Raw genomic sequence first — 5,581 nt, 5'->3', positions numbered from 1 at the left:
CTTGACTTTTCTTGCTCGAGTGTTTCTCAACTTAGGAATTGCTCAATCTTCTCATCTATTTTCTTTTAACTTCGAAATCCCCATGCCAACGATGAAAGGCAAACATAAAAGTTGCCAACATAAAATAATTTTGAGAAAATAATAGACAATAATAGAGAAAATAAGATGGATAGAAAAATTTTAAAGAGTAAATTTTGAGAGAAGATATGAAATTTAAGGAAAGTAGATAAAGAAATATGGATTTAAGGGGTCATGTAGTCAATGAAGGAAAGTTAACTTTAGGAAGGAGAAGGCCCAAAGAAGGAAGAAGGCCTATGGGATTTAAATTTTCAGATTGTTTGGTTTCTTTGGTTATAACCGAAAAAAAAAAAAAAAAAAAAAAAAGGAAACCAAGTTGAAAATCAAAATTACTAAAAAAAGATAATCGAACCAACCGATTGAACTGAAAAATTGAATCGATGAAACCAAATTAACTCGATTCAGTTTGATTTTTTGATTCAAATAAAAAACTGCTCAGCCCTAATCATATTCATGTAATATATAAATAAACTTTCATGTATATTTAAGTATAAGAAGTTATAAGTTAAGTTTTATATTCAAATTATTTTAATTTTAAATGAAATATTTTCTTCACCAAATTATCAATATAACCATAATAAAAATCATGCAAACAAATATACATATATATAAACTTTATATTTAAAAGTATAATTCTAAAATTTCAACTTTTCAAAGATGTAAATAGAAATAAAAGAAATATTTGATAAATAATATATAGAAATTAGATCATATTTATGATCATTGAAATATAATAAAAGTTGTTCAAAATAATATATATATATATATATATATATATATATATATATATATATATATATATATATATAAAAGGAACCTCTAAATCTTGAGCAATATATAAATAATTAAAGAAATAAACAAAATTCACAAATAAAGGAAAATCTTCAGAAATGAAAATTGGATTTGTAAATTAAAGATATAATATATATATTCTATAGGTGGCAGAGCCAGTCCGTTAATAATATATATACTTAAAAATAAAATTAAACTTGAAATTTAAATATGAATATACATGTATATATTCAATAGGAGGCAGAGCCAGTCCGTTATGAATATATATACGTATATTTATGCAGGATAGGCGGTAGAACCGACCATATGCATGCAAAATAAGTTTAAAATTTTGTAAAAGAAATTGAAGAAAACTTACTTCAAAATCTTATAAATTTTGTAAGATTTGTACAAAGGTTTTGGAGATGTAATTCCGGGTAGGACTTACAAAGGTTGCTTAACACATGAGCTTCCTAAGATCTACTACAAGGAAGTACAGGGTTTGTAGGTTTGTAAGTGAGGTAGAGGTAGGGCAGGATGGGAAGAGACCTTCTTGCTCCTTTCTTCACCTCGGGGTGAAACTCCTTTAGGACCTTCTTCTGATTCTCTCGGCTTAAGAAGCTTGAAAGGAAGAAGCTTGAAAAGGGAGAAGCTTGAAGAGGCTTGGGTAGTCCTAAGTAGAAGCTTGAAATGCCTTGGATAGGTGCCTCCTTATATAGAAGTGACCAGGGGCAGTTTTGTAATTTTTTAGAATTTTGAACAGTATCCGCTACTTACTTTTTCACGTGTGAACAGTACTTGAACAGTATCTGAACCATTCTTCTTGTCGGGTGAACAGTGCTCAAACAGCTTGAACAGTTCTTTCTGTTGTTTTCACATGCGAACAATGATAGGTGAATAGTATCCTGTCAGATTTTTTGTAAGAAAGAAAAGTAAAAGTGCAAAATTACAAGAGTAAAAATAAAAGTAGAATGGAAAATAAAGAGAATGAAAAGCAAAATAGATAATTTTGCCACTATAAATTTCTTTTGCCGGTCTTAAATTTTTTTTTCTTTTTCTTTTCTTTTTTTTTCTTTTCTTTTTCTTTATTTCTTTCTTTCTTGCTTTTTTTTTTAATGGAGTGGAGCTGGGACCACTCTTTTATCCTTCCATCATGTTTTGTAAGTTGTGCCATGTCTCCTCGTCGTCACTCGTTTTGTCATCTGACGAGACAGAAGATAAGTCGTAGTGACTTTCAAATTGAACCATATAATTTTCATACTGCGTTTCAATATGAAAGGATTTTGGACTTGGCAAATATTCATAGTGGACATATATCCGAGAATATGCACCCGTATGCACTAACGCATACTCTGGATATCGGTGTTTTCTCCAGTTTTCAATGACTATTTTTGCTCACCATTTATTGAGTTGGACGAAATGGTCTTCATGATTGCATGGCCAATCCAGAAGATGATAGAGAGGAGGAAGTTTTGTATCCAGGTAGAAGTAATGGATCGCTTGTTGTAGCTCTCCATTTGTTAATACTTCTGGAGGTGTTGAAATGATTTGTATATTGACTGGTTTTTGGCAGAATAATAGTCTTATGACTTCTTGAAGGACTCTATTTCCCAAAAACCTTGTCATTTCACAATCAGATCTTATGACTCTGACTCCAGCTAACATACCCCATTTGAATAGTTCTCTAACGTCTAGATATCGAGTTATAGACATCTGAGTGGTTTTGAAGTGGGGGATGCTAAAATCTAAGCTGTGTTCACAGTCTGGATAGCACAGAGGATATCGGTTAGGATGTTCCTGAGTGCAATGAAAACGGGGTTTTGAATGGTACTCCCTTCCCATGACCATCCATTGTGACCTTGCTGATTGCTTTTTGTAAAATTGAGACATTTTTGGAGAACGTCCAGCTGTTCTTTGGTTCTGGACTGCATGATGTTTTGTAGAATCTGCTCGCAGATCTCTTGAGGAAGACCGTTGAGAACTTGTTGCCTGAATTTCTTCGAAAGACAACGGGTTTAGAAATGTTCTAGGGACCTATTGGCACCAAGTGAAGCAAAAAGGACTTCACTGTGGTGATAATTTTTCGCATTGAGCAGTGGGGTCAATGGTAATTTTACACTAAAATCCAGTGGGGATCCTAGGCCTTCAGTCCTTCGCTTTTGAATTCTTACACTAGAATCCAGTGGGGATCCTAGGCCTTCAAATTCCTGTTTTTGTAATTCAAGGTGATGATTTTAGTTAGAAGTGGATGGATCTGATGGACTAATTCTAGATGTAATGGATTCGTATAAAATTTGGTTTTGTAAAAACTCAATGAATGATTGAGCTACCATGATATGATCCTCATGATATTTAATTCTACTAAGGAGGTCAGCCACATATTTATTAGCTTCCCCAAACTCAATACAAAGTTCATTGAGAGCTGTTACTCCCAACCTTTTATTTTGTATTAAAGTCCAAAGATTGTCTAATAAACATTGGTGCTTTCCGTGGGAACATATGCAGTTCTGGCTACATTAATTCTGAATTTTTGAGCAGGAGTTTTGGAGAGGACTATTGGTCCAAAGTGGACTAAATCACCATTGTTGGATGATTCTGCCATCTGCAAAAACTCACAAGGGTTAGTTTGTAATAAGTAATAATCAAAAAATTGATTTTTGAAAATAAGCTCGTTTAAAGAAATTTCTTTTTGTAAATGCTGTCTTGTTTCCTGTTCCAAAACATTTATTTGATTATCAAAAATGGAATAAGCCTTTATGATATTCAAATTCTTTGTTTTGGGTTTTTCAACAAAAGGAAAAACAAGGTTTTTGTATGTGTTTTTTGCAATAGAGGGCAGAATAGAAGGTGTTTTTGTATTGGTTGTTCTTCAAAGGTTTTTAAAAGTTTTCCTAAAAATTCCTTTTGTAGTTGAGAATCTTCAACCTGTGTAAGGATTTCTAAGAATAACTTCTGGTCTTTTGAAAGAACATTGATTTTCAATTTTGGTTTTGTAAACAATTCATTTTCTATTTCAGAATCAGAACTGGATGATGAACTTGTGATTAATTCATCAATTTGTAATCCTTCTTCATTTTTTGTGGGTTCAGAATTATTGGACTCACCTTCGGTTTCAACTAAAAGAGCAATTATCTTATCAATAACTTCTTCTTCTAATTGCAACTCATGAAGGTTTTTTGTTTAACTTGCAAAAATTTGCAGTGTGGCCTTTGTTACCACATTTGTAGCAAGTTAAATTTTTTATCTTTGTTTTGGATTGAGAACTAGGTTTACTAGTCTTTTTTGAAAGTTTTTTGTAATAGGAATCTTTTTCTAGTTTTGAAGAGTTATTGTATTTTTGGGATGATTTTTTGTAAGGTTTTCTGCTACAACTTCCTCCACAAACTGGAGTAGGATTCTTAGTTACTATTTCAAATTGTTTGCAGAAAGATCCTAACTCTTGGCGAGTTTTTCTCATTTCCCATTTCAGATGTTTTTGTAATTTCAAATCCTGATAAATCTTTAAACCTTCTTTTTGAGTGAGACTAACTAGTTTACCATAGGTTAATTTATCATACGGCATTTGATTTCCAAATGCTTCCTTGATTTTATTCCTAACTTTTTCTCCTAAAAGGGTCGAAAGTCCAGCAAGGAATTTTTCTTTCCAAAAGGGCTGATTAGAATCTTCTCTAAGCATTATCCTAGTAAGAAAAGTGTTTTTGTAATACTGAAAATCACTCAGTTTTTTGCATCCAATATTTGAAAGGAGTTCGGCATTCTTATCCTTAAGATGAGATAGGTTACCTACGAAATGTAAGGAGATTGTTACTATCAAGTTGGCTACTGCATCTGGGATTGGTTGGCCTAACTCGTCAAGAATTAGCACGCCATCTTCTTAAGTTTGTATGGATTCTAGAATCTCATATTTTTGTAGGTTTATGAGATGAATCTCACCATCCTTTGAGCTGTCCTGAGAATCCTACAATGAGGAGTTTAGCAATAGCTCTGTCTAGGGTTCTAGTTTGGGTTTTGTAAGCATTTGCAGCCATGGTCATTTGCTGGAGCAAATTCAAGATGTTGTATTCAGACATACCATCTATGTTCCATTCATAGACAGTAAAGGCACTGAATTTAGACTGGGTCAAAATTTTAGATATATTTTCTATGCCTAAGTCTGGAGCTATTATTGGGAGGGGTGTTGCTACCCGTGGCCAATAAAGTCTATTGATTTGTAAAGGTTTTGAAGACTGAATTTCTTCAGCTTGGATATGCTGGTTTTCTTGGCTTTGGACATCTGAATCTGAATCTTCCTCAATTATATTAACACTCCTTTGGAAAGTTTGAGGTATTTTAGGTGTTACTGGAGTAGAAGTCGAAGCTTCTAGCCTAGTCTTCATGTCTCTCAAAGCTTGGATGAATTTAGAATTGCTGTTATTTTGTAAATCTTTTTGACTATTTTTGGAAACTTGGAATGGTTTGAAGATTGGGTTTTTCAATTTTGGATCTGGCTTAGTTTCAATTTAGGAAACTGTAGCCTATTGGTTTTGTTCTATTTTTTGTAATTGCTTACTTATGGTATGCAAATGGGCATTTGTAAAATTATTCTGTAGAATAATATTTTTTGTGTTCATAGAATCATTTTCATTTGGAATTTTATAAGGGGCTACTTCTACTGTTTGTTCTAAGTGGGGAATTTTTATTCTCCTAAGAGGAGGATGTTCATATTGTACTTTTCTATCATCTGAAATTTTCC

Source organism: Hevea brasiliensis, chromosome 12, assembly GCF_030052815.1.
Source record: "Hevea brasiliensis isolate MT/VB/25A 57/8 chromosome 12, ASM3005281v1, whole genome shotgun sequence".
NCBI lineage: Eukaryota > Viridiplantae > Streptophyta > Magnoliopsida > Malpighiales > Euphorbiaceae > Hevea > Hevea brasiliensis.
The sequence above is the reverse complement of the archived record's forward strand: the minus strand, read 5'-3'. Positions refer to the sequence as shown.